Source organism: Myiozetetes cayanensis, unplaced genomic scaffold, assembly GCF_022539395.1.
Source record: "Myiozetetes cayanensis isolate MyiCay16 unplaced genomic scaffold, myiCay2020 scf5-8, whole genome shotgun sequence".
Classification (NCBI taxonomy): domain Eukaryota; kingdom Metazoa; phylum Chordata; class Aves; order Passeriformes; family Tyrannidae; genus Myiozetetes; species Myiozetetes cayanensis.
Genome location: NW_026087742.1, coordinates 46,826,951 through 46,843,562, shown reverse-complemented (window position 1 = coordinate 46,843,562; position 16,612 = coordinate 46,826,951). Strand labels below are relative to the sequence as shown.

Here is a 16,612-nt window from a genome sequence, read left to right as displayed (position 1 = left end):
ATAAGAAAATGACAATACCAGAATTTACATACTCAGCCTGAATGCTGAACTATAAATGCTCTTCACTGGGCAAAGAGTGTCTGTTGTTATCTCTTTGGTTACCTAGGAAGGGGCATTGATGTGCTTCAGAGGGAATTGAGTTCAGTTAGTTCATGTTTCTCCCTCAGCTGGCAAATGGCAACACTCTCTGGTACCAAAAGTGAGAGCTACGAAAATGACCACAGGGCTGGAGCACATCTCTTGCAGAGAGAGCCTGAAAGAGTTGGGGTTGTTCAGCCTGAAGAAGGCAGCTCTGGGGATACCCTAGTGTGGCCTTAAAATACCTAAAGGAGTGAGGAAAGTTTTGGGGAATAGAGAAAAAGATGGAGAAAACTCATCTTCATCTTTCTTGCACTACCTTGTCCTCTTTCACCGAAAGTGTCACCCGATGGCCAATAACTTTACCAGATTGCAGTGAGCTGACCATGACTGGCTGTCAGATGCCCACCCACTCTCTCATTTTCCCTTCTTAACAAGACACAGCGGAGAAAACAAGATGAAAAAGCTTATGAGTGAGATAAAGACAGTAACATGACTTACTGAGCACCGTCACTGGCAAAACAGACTTCAGTTGGGGAAAATTAATTTAATTTATTGCCAGTTAAAATAGAGTTGGATGGTGAGGAACAAATAGATAAAATGCTTTCCTTCGCCCACCTCCTTTTTTGTCCCAGGCTGAACTTCACTCCTTCATTCATGGCTTCTCCATCTCACTACCCTGCCTTGTGCTCCCAGACACACTGAACCCCTGGTCGGTATGGCAATATATATAGATAAATTGGTAAATTATGATGATGCTGTGCATTAAACCTAAGTACCATATCAGGCTGATGCATTTCAAATGTACAACTGGAGTAACACATTAATTTTCTACTTATTTTCTTCTTTAAATCTCTTACAGGGCTTCATGGTATTTAAGATTATGAACAATGCAAATGAAGGCAGTTTTGGGAAAAAAAATCCTGGAAGTACCTGTATTCATTGAAAGCATCTTCACACACAGTGTGTAAGACAGGCCATGCTGGTATGCTTCAGAGACCAGACCAACTGATTTGGCTTAATGTTGCTGGTATAAATTTATCAATATGAGGGTCAGGAAAGATCTGTCCCCTCTCAAATACAAGGCACTGCACAACCTGAGTATGTTGCCAATTGAGACTAACCTCTTAAAGCTGCCAGTGCTGGCCAGAGACACGGAATTTAAGAGAAGGGACAATAAAGTACTGTCTAGGCAGAGATTAATCTCAGGCAGTTGACACTGATCCTGTGTTTCCTCCAGAGCCAGAGAGACAGGATGGACACTCTGGAAAGGTGATTCATGCTAATACCTTTCAGGATAGACTCTGTGCACACCCTCCAATTTCATCTCCTTGTGACATCCAGTTTCAGATTAAGGATGTTACAGACTTGAAGAACCCATTACATTCTTACAAGTAACATCCATACAATTACCCCAAATTTTTTTTTTTTTTTTCCCAGAATACTGCCTGCTGAACTTTGCAATCTGTTTTACAGCTGCCATTACAATGGTTACACATACTAATTATTCTAAGATTGTAAATAATACAAAACTCCATTCTGGAATATAACATACTGATAAAACAAAACTCCTGCTAAATTAATATAAAAATATAATCAATCATCTATATCATTAATACCTTATTAATCCACTTTCCTTGTTAAGTAATACAAACTTTGGGATTTGGTTCAATCAAAGTGTTAAAGACTTACATATTGTCATAGGCACATTTGGAAGTAAGATATATGTTTCTGTGTTACATTTAGGACCTTGGATTTGATCATTCTTCTGTAAATAGATGCTATTTAAGATGCTTTGGCTTGGATTTTCTGCAGGATAGTTTATTTTAAATTGCACTGTCCAGGCTCAGCTTTGCTATGCTCTTTGGAATCAGTGAGATGAAAAGACTCAGCTGTGTCTGGGTTCTGCTGGCTCTTCCTCTATTTTTTATTACTCACCTCTCTTGACTGATGTTCACTGACATACATACATCTGAAGTCACTCCCTGCTGTGCAGGAATGCTCTGAGATGAGAGGGATGTGAACCTCCTAACTCTTCAGATGTCCTCCTCAGTACAAGAGAAGGGCGTAAGAGGAGACTCAATCCCAGAAATGACAATACTACATCACTCAGCAGCACCTCACCAGGGACTCTGGACAAGAAACACATCTGCAAGTCTTACAGACTGGACTTGGTATGTGTAAACATTTATACGGATAAAAAATTCTTGGTACTGTACAGTGTAAAATTATCCCCTCTGAATCACTGAGAGTAGAAAATGAAGTCATAGCTCTCCATGTCACAGCATTTTGGCAGGATTTAAAAGTATATTTGTGAAAAAAAAAAACCACCAAATCCCTCTTACAAAATGATGTGAACATGCTAGACAGTAGAATAAAATCATGATACTGTGGTTACCTATGAATCCCACAGGGCGAAGAAAAGTTCAAGGAGACAGAAACAGAATTAAATACTTCTGTCCAACTTCAGCTGTATTAGCTTCCTTCTAAGATGTCTATCTCTTAAGAGCCTCTTTTTAAACCTGAGCCCATTTAATGATGATCTAGGAAAGAAGTCTGCAAGAGTTTTTTCCCATCTGATATTGTGGTTCCTCCACTATTCTCTAAGATGCATTTGGCCAGTAGGTCCTACCCTACCCTCTGGAAACATCTGGGAGAAGAAGAAGCTGAGCTGGATGATTTCTGCCCCATGACACACTGCAGGGACTGTATCAGCAGATACAGTTTGTAAAATATAGCTGTCTGGAAAAAGAAAGCAGCAGCCTGCTTCTAAATAGTAACAGCAGCAATTTTTTGGTTAAGCAAGCAGTATAGAAATATTGTTATCCTCAGCAGGCACTGAATAAAAGAAAAATGGTGAAGCACTCCATGCTATTGGTTGTCTGGTTTGTTTTCAATTTGGCACAAAAGTAGAACAGCAATAATTATGAGATGTACAAAGGAATTATCGAAACACATGGACAAATAAAACTGGAAATAAAGAAATAAAACCTGAAATGCATTCAGAAGTTTGGCTCCTGTATAAACATCTTCTAATGCAAGCTGTTACAGTTGCTTACCCATCCTGGTACTAAGAGCCTAAAACCAGAATATTTACAGCAAGACACATGAAAAACATCTGGATGTTCTGGTAATACTGTGCATGGCTTAGGCTGATTGTTCTTTCAGTACAATGTGTATGAGAAGTACCTAAGCATTTCATTAACCATCTGCCATTGAACTGATGCCTCTTGTTACTAGCCATAAAAAAAAAAAAAAGAAAAAGGGGTTGTAGTTTGTAAATGGCTGGGGCCTGCAAAAGGTCAGCCATGGGCCAGCATCCCCCATCGACTGCCCACTTCTGCAAGGTAAACACTCTCAACCCAGTGGGGTAGTGGGTTGCACTCCCCAAGAAAGAGGATCACACAGGCAGGTTTTTCAGCCTTGAGAAGAGAGTTTTCCAGGTACACTTCATTGTGGCCTTTCAGTACTTAAAGGGAGCTCACATAAGAAGAGGGAGAATGACTTTTTACATGTGCGGAGGTAGGACAAGGGGAAATATTTTTAAACTAAAAGAAGAGAGATTTAGGTAAGATATCAGGAAGAAATTCTTTACTGTGGTGGTGGTGAGACACCAGAACAGGTTGCCCAGAGAAGCTGTGGATGCTCCATCCCTGGAATTGTTCAATGCCAGGTTGGATGGGGCTTTGAGCAGCCTGGTTTAGAAAGGTGTCTGTAGCAGGTTGACCCTGGCTGGATGCCAGATACCCACTGAAGCCGCTCTCTCACTCCCCTCTGCAACTGGACAGAGGAGAGAAAAAAAAAAAACAGTGAAGGATTCATGAGTTAAGAGCTGGGAGAGGTGGTTTTCCATCTTACTTTCTCCCCTGTCTGGCTGGGAAGGGGAGTGATAGAGCAGCTGGGTGGGCACCTGGCATCCAGCCAAGGTCAACCCACCACAGTGTCCCTGCCCATGGCAAGGGGTGGAACTAGATGATCTTTATGGCCCCTTTCAACCCAAACCATTCTATGATTCTATGATACATGGGGGGACCTGCACACTGGCCTACTTTTTCATGACTCAGAGAGTAGTCATGAGGTGCGATGGGGTGTTTATCCTACCAGAAGGTAGCTACAACTGCTTGATCACACCTTGGTTTAAAGCACAAAGTGAGAAGCCTCAAGTCATTTTCCTCAGAGGCTATCCTGGTTATGAGCTCCAAGTTTTCAAACTCCTGAAGCATCCTGGACAAGGGCTGAGCACAAACTCCAGCTCTGCTGCCCTCTGCACAAGCAGCACAGATATGAACAGTATGAGTGTCTTTGACTGCATTTCAGCACCCACCGATAAACTCCTGCAGACCCCAAGGAAAAAAAGAAAGCTTGGCCTACAGGAAAGACAATCCCATTGTCTGACCAGTGCAGTGATGCAGGAAGACAGATGAAAGTACATGGGGGATGTATTTGTATGAAGTGGGAAACAGATGGAGTTTTTACAGTTACTACAGAAAACTGGCATGAACGGACGCCCCCTGATATGCACGGTCGTCCCAAGAAATGCCACTGAGGAGAACTGGCAAACCAGCCAAAGCCTCACTGAGGTCTTCTCTGGGAGACAAGATACCGCCACATCTAATGCCAGGGCTGCACACTGCCAAGAGCCAAGCCCCACAGATGAAACAAATACAGTGCTGGATGGAAAGGAAGTGGGAATATCTTCTTGAGAAGCCCAAATCATTATGAAGAATTACTTCTAATGGTGACAGAAGTTGAAAGCTGATACTAGGATGTTAGAAAAAAAGCCAATAAACCTCTTGGAGTGGGTAACATACAACTGGAATTAATTAGAAGTGGTGGAAAAGTGCTCACCCAGGCATGTGATAATTTTGTTAATGTGATTTGGAAGGGTGAGAACTAAGATTTGGATACAGTCCCCGACAGCTTCTATTCATAACGAAGCAGACACAGCTGTTTGGGGAAATTATAGCATAATCTCATCGTTGGCAGATCCTACGGAAATGTTGCTCTATGTCATGAAGAGGACAGTACTTCAGAGAGACAGCTTTCTGCCTGACAAGCAATTAAGACATAGGCAGAGAAGAGATGATAGAGTAAATGTGAAATTTTTACACACTGGTAAGTGAGAGGAAGGCAGTTCTGATTCGAAAGAAAAACTGAAATGATCTGAAGATAATAGAAACTCTTGCAGAGTGTGGTTCTGTACCATTTCCAGAATTTCCATGTTTTAATGCTTTTAATGTCTCTGTAGTCAATAAATTTTATTGACATCATTATTTACCTGATTACCTATTTTACACCTCCATAAATACTGTTATAAAAACTGAAGACAGAAAAGCTTATGGTTTCATAAGGCCAAAGCAAATATTTCTGGGTTTTTTTAGTCAATAATAAAGCAGATTTTAGTTTATCCAAATTATCAATGAATTTATGCTGGTTTATCAAATTGATTTTACAAAAATTATTATGAAGAAAACAGATGTTAAACACTTGCCACATTTAGCTTCAAAATCTTCTAAATCAAACATTTTCATGTTCAGTTCCAAATAATACTTCAAGATCAAATTTACTTCATGTTGACATGTTTTTCAAATGGCAAGTCAGGTGACACAGAAAGGTTACTTCCTCTACCCAAATTAGTATTTTATTTTCCTAAATAATGGGGTGATAACAAGTCCAGTGGAGAACTCTAGCTTTCCCCGAGCGTATGAGAAGATGTTTCTTTTTTTATTTTTCTCCTTGGGTCAGTATTTCCCCTTTACTTCCAGTTGCCATGTCACATGTAGGATATTGCACACACCAAATGCACCAGGCATGGCCACATATGCTCACGGCTGCTTGCCAAACTAGTGAGTTCCTGAAAACTCAGTCTGTGATGAACGAGATGGGGCCACAGCCAGAGGAGGAGCACTAAGATGGATTCAGCCCAAGTCCTGACTCACCAGAACCAACCAGAAAGCACCCAAATCACAGTACAGCTTGCTCTCTTTGCTGTCTTTCCACAGGGACTTTGGGGTCAAGCCTGGAGTAATGCAATTTCCTTATACAACACACCTGAGAGATCCCCGGGAAGCAGGACAAATATTGATTTGATGGAAATCACAGCCACATGCATCACTCCCAAAAGCACAGCCAAAGGTAAAAGTGCTAAAGCAAGGTTGTCCCCTGATTTTCACAAGGGAGGGGAGGTGGCAGAACCTCTCTCCATGCCCTGAAGCAACAGGACTGAAAAATAAGCTGCCAGCATGAGACACCAGCCCTGGAAATCACTGTAGCAGCTGGCAATATCATGATATGTAAATGGCTTGCAAGTGCAACTTTCCTTTCTGAATAAAAGGGAAAAAACTGGAAAAGATTCTCCATGTTAGAAGCATTTATATATACTCTTAATTTTCTTTGTGTGGCAACTTTGATGGAGGACATCAACACAGTGGGCAGAGCAAGGGATTGCACTGCTTTTCCTTTGGCTGAATACCCCTTTTCAGAACTAGAGTGTTTTACCTCACAGGCACTACTGTGGATGGGAAACAGCCATGACTACATACTGTTGGCTAAAGAAACCTGCATCTGCTTGGTCTCCCTGAGGCACAGACCCACAACTTCTCCTGCCATGGCAGTAGCAGTCAGAATAAAAAGAACAGAAATTTTTGCACAGCTCTGTAATTTATCTCCAGTTACACTATGAGGATCTGTATGTCTTCAATGCAAACAAATCAAAAAACTCAGATAATGTATACAATTTCCTTTTCATAAGAAACTTGCAAATGTGTGGGTTTGGGGCTTTTTTTAGTCAAAACTGCATTTTGTAATACAAATCTGAAGTGCTACCCTAATAATTTATTACCTGTGAGGGCTGAATTCCCAAAGTACATTATATGGAAAGGATCCTGCTGACTGCTATTTCAAAGTATTTGGGATTAAAGATTCTCATTATCAAAACTAGCAAATTGTTTTAATTAATAACATCAATTATTAACATCAATCAAGTCTCCACAAGGCATAAACCTGTTTTCAAGACTTCTTTATTTCTACATTTCTATTTGCTTTCAAATATTCACTGTTGGATAAAACAACATACTCTGATATAAGCAATCCTATTAATCAGTTCCTCAGCAACAGGCAGAAGTCTCTGATTGTCTTAGCATTGGCAACAGGAGGCTGATTGATAACCACAGCAACTTATCTCAAGCAAACGTCTGGTTTTATTTTAATTCCAGATAAGTACACCTGGTTAAAGGTAGAGGAATAGCTCATACTTTTTGATGCACAATGCTCTTCAATTTAAGGACTTGAAAGAAAAATAAACAGCAGAACCTCAGGGAAAGCCACTGTGAAGAGAGATGGTATTAGATAAGGGCATCCTGGCTGTTTAAGTAGTAAGAGCTGGTAAATCGAGCACAGCAAGACCTCAGCCCAATTCACATATATCTTATGCCACAGCCCTGAACAACACACAGGCAGTAGAAGAAAAGATTGAATTAAAAGCCTAAAGGAGAGGAAATTATCACTTATCACCCCAAGGCACCATAGAGCAAATGAGAATGGCAAGAAAGAAAGCAGTCAAAAAGTTTTCTTGGAGACAAATACAGCCAAGACAAAAACTGATTCTTCCCAAGCAAGTGCAAACAAATGGAAGAAAAATTATATATTAATCTAAGTCCATGCTGCCACAGCTTAGCCCATGTGTTACATACTGAGACATTACCCCAGTATCAGCCCCAAACACAAAGCATGGGGACAGCCCTCTGCACTATTTCTTTTCCCCCAGGTGCTAGTAGGGACACCACACATGCTCCGCTCCACTGTACCACTGAGCACTCTTGGGCACTGTGCCGCTAATGTTAACAGGAGACAGCACTGAAGGTGTGACAAGCACCATTAGCTCCTGTTATTCTCCTCTTTCTGGAGGGAGGGAGCAGCAAAGGGATCCTGCTGATCCTTTCTGAGCACCTTCACCTCGCAGAGCCCAGCCAGCAACTTCCTATGTCCTTCTCTACTCAAAAACATGAACTGCAGTTCATCATAAAATCTGCAACAGCTGGATGGTGGATCTGTGGGGCCTCAAAACAGTTTATTTCTTTCTGTACAGCCCAAAATCTTGACAGAGAAAGGGGATAGTGAAAAGTTTCCAAAAATGATCATTGTTTTTTTTGCTAAGACTGCTAAATCTTTCCTGGCTTCCAAAAAACATCTGGGAGACAGAAAAAAATAGATTTAGTTATAAAACTTAAACATGAAAAAAAAGTTCATAAATTTGCTTCCCATTGAGAAAAAACCCAGAAACTCAGAAGCTTTGTCTACTCCAGCAAATTTACCCACTGCTGATAAAGCAGTTACAGCTGGTGCTGAACTCAGTTTCACGTCAAGTGTAGCCAAGAGTAAACTGTCTTTCCACATCATTTTCTGAATTTTACTAAATTCAACGGCAGGTAAATGTGTCAGTTCTTAACCGAATACCTAAACATGAATTTAGAACCCTAATTTTAGATTGCTAGGTTTGCACATTTCAGTTTAAACCACCACCAGTTTTGTAATGATGTCAAACTTTCTGAGACATTACTGTAGATATACATAGGCAATGCACCAGTAAAAACTGAAGCAAAAAAGCATTATCAGATTTTCTGCTCATTTGCTTTAACCTCAGTAAAAAACTTCTTCCATAATCTGATCTACATTTCCAAAATGTAGTTCAAATTATGACTTGTGACTGCAGACCTCAGGGGGGAAAAACAACTGGTAATTTGTTTTAAAAACCAACAGAGAATGAAAACTGTGTTAAATTTCAGACTAGGCTCTGAACTAGAGAAGCCTGGTTACATCAGTTACTACGACCAACATAAAGCTCAGTGGGGTTTTATTCACAGTTGTACTTTCCTACCACGCTCTGCAAAGTACATGAAGTAGATTTCCAGGTGTAACTCCAGCTGTTAGGAAGGCAGAAGGAACATATTTAATTATTCCACTCTGACTGAGAACCTGGAAGTTCAGATGCCACACTGCTTGCTCACACCACATCTCCATGGTGGCCGAGGGCTCAGCAAGGGCAAACTAGCAAGAAAGTTCTTATTTAAGAGCATAGAAGGCAGAATGCAAAATCTTATTATTCAGAAAGGTCAAGCACAACTAATGCATTACCTGCCTGCTGCTACTGATCTTGAAAGTGTACTACAAGTACTCCACAGCAAACACTGCTCTGTAAACAATCACATTTGTTCCGCTTAAAAAAATTTGTGTATGTTACTCAAAAACATTTCTAACAACTTGTCTGTCAAAAGATTGCATCCCCATTTTCATAAATTAACTGAAATTTGATTCAGCTTCAGCACTCTACTACCTTTCTATTTACCATGCACTCTATCACCATGCATTCCTTACATGTATAGATAAAATAAGAAAGACTGATTGTGAACGCCAGGGATTTTTTTCCCCTATTGTATTTTAGACAATTTACAGACAATAAAAGGACAGGATTTAACAGCTTTTTGCTCATATTTATTTTTTTTAAATCTTGTTGATTAGCACCCACAGTTATGCATCAGACTTCTTTTGTATCTATCAGATATGGATCAACTGAAAGCTAGCAAGCCACCCCTGTCCTCAGCCTGAGGAGAAAAGGATGTTTCTTTTGAGTTGTATGTCTCAGCTTACAACAGTCCCACTTTATACTTACCCCAACCGTACAATTGTTTTCCCTCCGTCCTTCTGAAGCTGGGAAGAGGCTCAGGCTTTGCAGCGTGTGCTGAAGACCAGTTGGGCTTTCAAAGCAAACCACTGAAATCAGGTTAAAAAAACATGGGGTGACGTAAAGGAACCACCTGCAAATTCCCTTCCTTCTTCCTCCAGTTTGACTGGAGCTGCAAACTGAAGGGAGAAGGATGTTCCCAAGGAACTGCTCAAGAATTTCCAGCTTTGCTGGTGGAGCTGGCTGGGGGACAAGTGCTGGTGAAGGACAAGCTGAATGTGAGTCAGCAGTGTGTCCTTGCAGCAGCGATGGCTAACAATGTACTGGGCTGCATTAGCCAGAGAGTGGCCAGCAGTTCAAGGAAGTGATCCTTCCCTCTTCTTAGCATGCATGAGGCATCTGGAGAACCATCTGGAGAACCAAGTGTGGGGCCTCAGGTTGCTGAAACTGGAGAGGATCGAGAGAAAGGCCACCGAGAGGGTTACAGATCTGGAGCATAAGGTGTATGAAGACAGGCTGAGGGATTGGGGTTGTTTTCAGCCTGAAAGATTGGAGCATGGTGGGGGATGTAACAGCTATTCTCAGCTACCTAAAAAGGGGAATAAGAAGAGAAAATGGAGTCAGACTCACCTCATAGGTGCCCAGCCAAAGGAAAAATAGCAAAAAGAAAATCAAGCTTCAAGAAGGAACATTGTAACTTATGTAAGAGGAAAAAGAAAGGTGAAGCACTGGTACAGATTTCCCAGGGAGGTTATACAATCCTTGGAGGACTCAAAAGTGTCCTGAGCAATGTGACCTAATGAGAAAATGGGTCCAGCCGTGAGCAGGGCTTAGGCTAGGTAAAGTCAGACAGAAGGCCTTTATCATCAACTTATTCCATGATTCTAACAGCAGTAACTTCAAAGGGACAGAAATCAAGGACACACTGCTGGAAACACCACTGAACAAGACACAGTGCAGCCTGAAATGATTATTTCTATCTCCAACAGAGTGAATTTTGCCCCAAAAACAGTACCCAGAAAATGTAGCAGTCATAATTTGCTCAATGCTCCAGGAACGGAGGACAGATCACCTATAATGTAAAGCTGCGTTGCGGTTAAGAGCCCCGCTTTTGGGTTAAGAGCACTGACAATGCTGGAGCCACCAAGAATGTGGCAGAGTACCTTACACTGGCCAGTGAGTTACAGTAGCTCTGATAAAACTGGCAGGCACATGTCCTTTGCAAACAGAAGAATAAAATTCTGCTTTGGGCCAGAGTATTTATTTTTAAATTTGTTGAGTTTTCAGCTACCTCTATCTCTCTCGGCCAAGGCATTTCATTGCATGACCATGGTTAGATGACATAAAGAAAGGACACAAAAGGAACGGGATCCCTATACAGATTTAGTGCAGGTAAATCAGTGTCATTTTGTTAGTGAGTGCATTTGCTACAACTCAGAAAAACATTCAAAACATACATCTTATATATCTAAACACTGAACTGTGCATTGTAAAAGCATTTAGCAATGGCTAATCCCAGGATCCTGCTAGCACTGGTGAGGAAAAAAAGGATGGTAAAATTGGCTCCTTACTCTAAATACAAGTTCTGCTGAACCTGGCATGTGAGTGCTACACTGGGAGCTTTTTTACTCAAAAGTGTCAGAGAAACAGGACAAGAAATTTGCTCTGTTTCAGATCTGGGACATCACTGTCAGTGTATGATTACGGAGAGAAAATTATGGTGCCTCTTTCCTTCAAAACATTAAATTAATCATTCCCGTGACATACAGACAAGAATAGACTCAGTTGCTCAAATTCATGCTTGTGGAGCAAAAAAAAGTTTTAGGCTACTCACTGGCAGGACGGTGTGAGAGAAAGAAAAGGCTTTGACTCTGTGAAAGTGCTGCTTACCAACAAAGAAAACATCTCTGAATTATCAGCTCAAATCCCAAACACAGTCCCATATCAGCTACTGTAAGAAAAATAACTCTATCCAAGCCAAAACCAGCACACAAAATTATGTAGAAACTTCTTTTATTCTACCTGTTTCAACACCATATTCCTTCAATTAAACCCTATATTCTATCAGAATCACAAATTCTAAGGGAAATTACATATGTTACTGAAACAGAAGTCTTTTCTGTCAGGAAAATAAGCAGAAAATCAAAAAGAACTGAAGAAATAAGGCAGACCATTTCAACCTGTAAGGAGAAAAATTGATACTACAACCAACTCTACCACTTGCAAAATGTGTTTCTTAATCTGAATAAATACACAAAGATACAGTGGACAGCAGAACAATGACTAATACTGCAAGAAAGCATAGTTGGACATGGCCAAGCTTTGGTGCAACCTGCGGCAGGGCAGCTGTCCCACCTACCCTTCTCCCCTCCACCCATATCAATACCACTAAAACTACAGGATTGATCTTCAAAACAGAGAACTTTCCAGTGAAGCCCATGTAAAGGCCACTTTCAGAAGGTCCGTGGGACTGCGCCTTTCATTTTCCCAAATATAGAGGAAGTCTCAATGATCCAAAGTTGCAATATTTTTTCCTTTTTTAATTACTTCAGCAACTAGAAAAAAACCCCCTATAAATAAAATGTCAACTGTTAGTTAGTTTTCTTCAACCTCGTAATTCACAGTCCTCCAACAGCCGAGAAGTCAGTAATATTCACTCATTGTGTCCTTACTGTAGGTGTATTGTATTGTAGATGTTTGGAAACAGTCATAAAAGAAGACAGCACTGGAAAATAACAGACATCAATTTACCTACGTGCTCTTGAAGAACTACAAAAGGAATGTATATGCACTAATTAATGTAATTTTAAATACATTTTGAGTACTTTTAATATATATGAAAGATATTTTGAGTGTTATGCAGGCTGCAATACAACTCTTGAAAGTAAAATTTTACACTAATGGGAAAACTAATGATTGCTTTTGCTTGAAACTGGAGAGATCTGCACCTCACGTACAGCTCTGAGCATGCCAATGTTTCAGTAAAAAATTGGAGGACATCAAGAAAAATGCAAGATAAATGCTGAATAGGAGAGCAGTGTCCTATAATTAACCACTGCATACCAGTGAGGTAGTTCATCAGACATTCTACTTAAACCTCATAAAGAACTATCATTAGATGTTTTTAAGAATATTTTAGACAAATCTTAGAAATTATGTGATTCTAGATTATCTTGCCTTGAAGAAGAGGAATGGAAAATGTGACCTCCCTCCCAATCTTGTTTTGTAACTTATCTATGAAACTTTGGGAAAATGCAATATAATAAACTAATATATGAAACATGGATAAATAATGACTATGGGAACTATAAACTCCTGTCCAGCAAATGCTTCCATACATGCTGAACTTTATTATCTTAAGTCATCTTACAGATGTCATGGGGATGACTCAAAGCAGTAAAATTATGCACACGCCAAATTGTTTGCACTATGAGTACAATAACCCTCACTTCTGTACAGCACGAAGAAAGACAACTGTTCACACTTCTATGCTGCCTGTATGAGAGCTTCCAAACAAAAATAATTAATGTCTGGAAATGTCTGGCTAGGGAAGAGGTTTGGTAGTTTGTACAAGAAACAGTTGTAGGATTTTGGACATAGAAGTGGCGGGACAATGAATCAGTAAGTTTTGTAATGCTTTTGTACATGCATTTGGAGTGTATGGAGATGGAATAAAAAGAATGATTTAGTGTTAGAAACTCCCACTTTTGAAGTCAGGATGTCTTGACACCAAATGCTTTAGGATACTGGCATATTCTCGCCACAATCTATAGAGACCTAGTGTTTTCAGTCTTGAAGTAAAGTAAGGTATCTTTGTTCAATATTACAGAACACATTTATATAATTAACAAATGGAAGAGTCAATGATGATTTGGAGACATAAATCCAACTGTTTACTAACTTGTTTTGGAGGGTTAGGGGCAGGGAGTGTTTCCCAGGATGGGATCTCTGAGACCTGTTATAGGTCTGGCCAAAGAAAAGATAGTATGCATGATCCCTAGACAGAGTGCTAGGGATCTTCTTGGAATCCATACACAAAAGGAGCAATAAAGACTGTTAAGTCACACCTGGTTTGTCTTTACCAGACTAATACATGTTATGTCAGATAACCACTTTAATAACTTTAATATAATGGCTTAGAGGATTGAAGCTGAAAAAGAAATAGCAGTTCAGCTGGTCTCTCCAACACATACATTACTCTTGTGTTAACACTATTAGAGGAAACAGAATGAGAATGAGAAAAGGGAAGCTAAGGTGAAACAAACATTTCTCCTGCTGTGACTCAGTTATGCACCAGGAGGGTTACTAGGGGCATTTTTACTGCCTGGAATGGCACAGGACCATGCCTACTAATTATTAAAAACTGATTAAAAGAGAGCACTGAAAAATAAACATTATGAAACTATTGCCCTCATGCTACAGAAGGGATTATATATGGAAAAATTAGTGGCTTGCTCATTTAGTCTCTTTGTTTACTTACAGTAATTTACATGAGGCAATAAGGGAATATAAATATCCAAAAGTACTATGGAGGAATGAAAATATCCCCTTGCCAGGAGTAACACTAAAGAAACAGAGTGCCTCTTCGGTATTCCACATTTCTGATAATGAGCTAACTTTCAAGAAAGTTTCCACTGGTTAACTGACAATGATGGCAGTAAATACAATGCAAAAACTGCAAGAGTGCTTTTTTAATAACTGTGGTCTAGCTTCTTTTATTTGGCAAACCTTTTAAATACCATTGTGGCATTATATTAAACTATCTCACAAATACTTAATCGGCTAATGTAGCATTGCTGGGCTTGAAAAAACATGAAGGCCTATTTATAAAATAACTTCTCTGTGTTCAGTGTATTTTTTTTTTTATTATTCTTTGAAAGAAGGAAGGCTGTTGCCAAAAACTACGTGCCAGTATAATTTGGCAAGCTCTGTGTAGTGTTATCTGATCTGCAGAGACATTAAATCTGTACTGCAAATTCAACAACTTATTAGAAGGTGGGATTTGTGGTCTATTACACAAATACATATACAGTTGATAAGACATAATAGAACAGCTGTTGTGGAGGTATTTCTACATAATTCACTCAGTGCAAGCAACATATATGCAGCTGACATCTTCCTACTGAAAAATCTTGGAAAGCCGGAAGTGAGTGCACAAAATCATTAGCTATGCTGCCATTTTCATGTACTTTTTTCCCCCCTTTGCCTTCATCATGCTCAAAATTTGCAGCTTACACTAACTGTGGGCTGTATTTTAAAAAGGAACTGCTTATGTAGGAACTTTAGCATGGGAATTGCTATAGACCAGGTAATTTCAGAAGTAGGGAATAGCCATGTGAAAGGTTTTCTTCCCTTGTTTGAACATACCATTAAGTTTAAGTAGCTAAAATACATTTTCAGGAAGGACACACTACATGGTAGACTTCAGCCTAGACCTACATTTTTTTTAATGAGTGAATACAAACCATGTACAGAAGGGTTTTTTGAAAAACAGAGATAAGCCCCTCACTGTACAACAGCAGTGGGCATTGCCATAATGCAAAAGCAAGATGTTACAAGCTGTGGGAACAGTTCTGCAAATCTCAAATCTGTGCAAAACCTATCCAAAGCCTTAATTACTTCCTCTGTAATACATGTATACCTAATCATGTTTCAACTTTCATCTTCTCTCCTTCCTCTCTCATAGTCTTGACATCTAATGTTCTGTTCAAAGCACAAGCAAGCAGAAAATTCTTTTATCTTATCCTTAGGGAAAGTGCAAAGCATCAACCAGAGGTAACAACATCTCTACAACATCTATCCTCCTTATTGAGGAGAAATACCAGCCAGTTTCATATTTTGCAGGAGTAGGCAAAAAATTTATTGGTGTGAGTGCATAAGGAACCAGATGGTGTCTCTGATCCAATTTCTGCTATTTGATATTAAGTCCATGCCCCTATCATAGACATACAACTGCACTGTTAGCAACTGAAACGCAATCAAAGTTTTCTGCACTACAGTCTTACTCCTTGTACTTACCTTTTTAGAATGTTCTTTAAGTTTAAACATTTTAGCAAGAACTTTTTCTGTTAAAACACAAGGCTTGCAAAAACAATGACAAACCACAAGATACAGATTTCAGAATTGACAGGTTACATGTGTTAGGGCATTCTTGATTTTGATTCTGTGAATCGATTTTTAGGATGAAGGGAATATTAGATCACACAGTCCATAGTATTTGATCATACAGCTGAATCTCATCCATACAAAGACATTATGTGTCGACACCAAGATGTGGATAAATAAAAGCATTTCAGTTCCTGAGAAACCAGGCAGAGGCATGCAAGATTAAGGTATAAGAACGCCTGAGGTCCATGCACAGCAGGGAGCTGATGTGTTTGCCTGCACAGGTAATGTTCTGGGCCAGCAATGATGCCCCCTGACACACTGAAAAAGTGATGAGTTCTCTTGTCTTTGCTAATTTCTTCTCAGTCCCAAATCTAGCCAGGATTTGGAAGCTGAGCATCTTAACCAAGGCTCATCATCCAAGTAATCAGAAATATGATTCTTTCTACCTCTTGTTTCTGTTACTTGGGTCCCATCTCCATGAGTGTTGCATCCCTGATTATTCAGAGAATGCAAAAACCCCACAACCTAAGTCAGGCCCTCATTCTTCCCTCCCCATCCCCCATCAAAGACAAATCCAGAAAACATTAATTAATTGCATGTTAGAATAAAAATACCACCAGATTAATGAAGTTTTTTAGCCCAAGTCCCATATCATAATCGCATCTAGGGATTTTAAATTTTAAGCTATTAAACTCCTGTATGTATATTGCTACTTGGGAACGGCTAGACATCTCTGTGTTCAGAGAG

The 16,612-nt window shown here is 39.8% G+C and overlaps 1 protein-coding gene across 7 annotated transcripts in view; it reads right to left on the bottom strand.

Moving 5' to 3' along the window:
- The window catches only part of MTUS2 (microtubule associated scaffold protein 2), a 283,058-nt gene that overhangs the window by 176,567 nt on the left and 89,879 nt on the right, over window positions 1-16,612 (bottom strand). Inside the window, exon 1 of one of the 7 annotated variants that reach the window (XM_050331274.1) lies at window positions 697-715. The exons of the other annotated variants lie outside the window; for them this stretch is intronic. The gene's annotated coding sequence lies outside the window, so the exon portion shown is untranslated. Of the gene's footprint in view, window positions 1-696; window positions 716-16,612 lie in introns of those variants that run through there. 7 annotated transcript variants of the gene reach the window in all.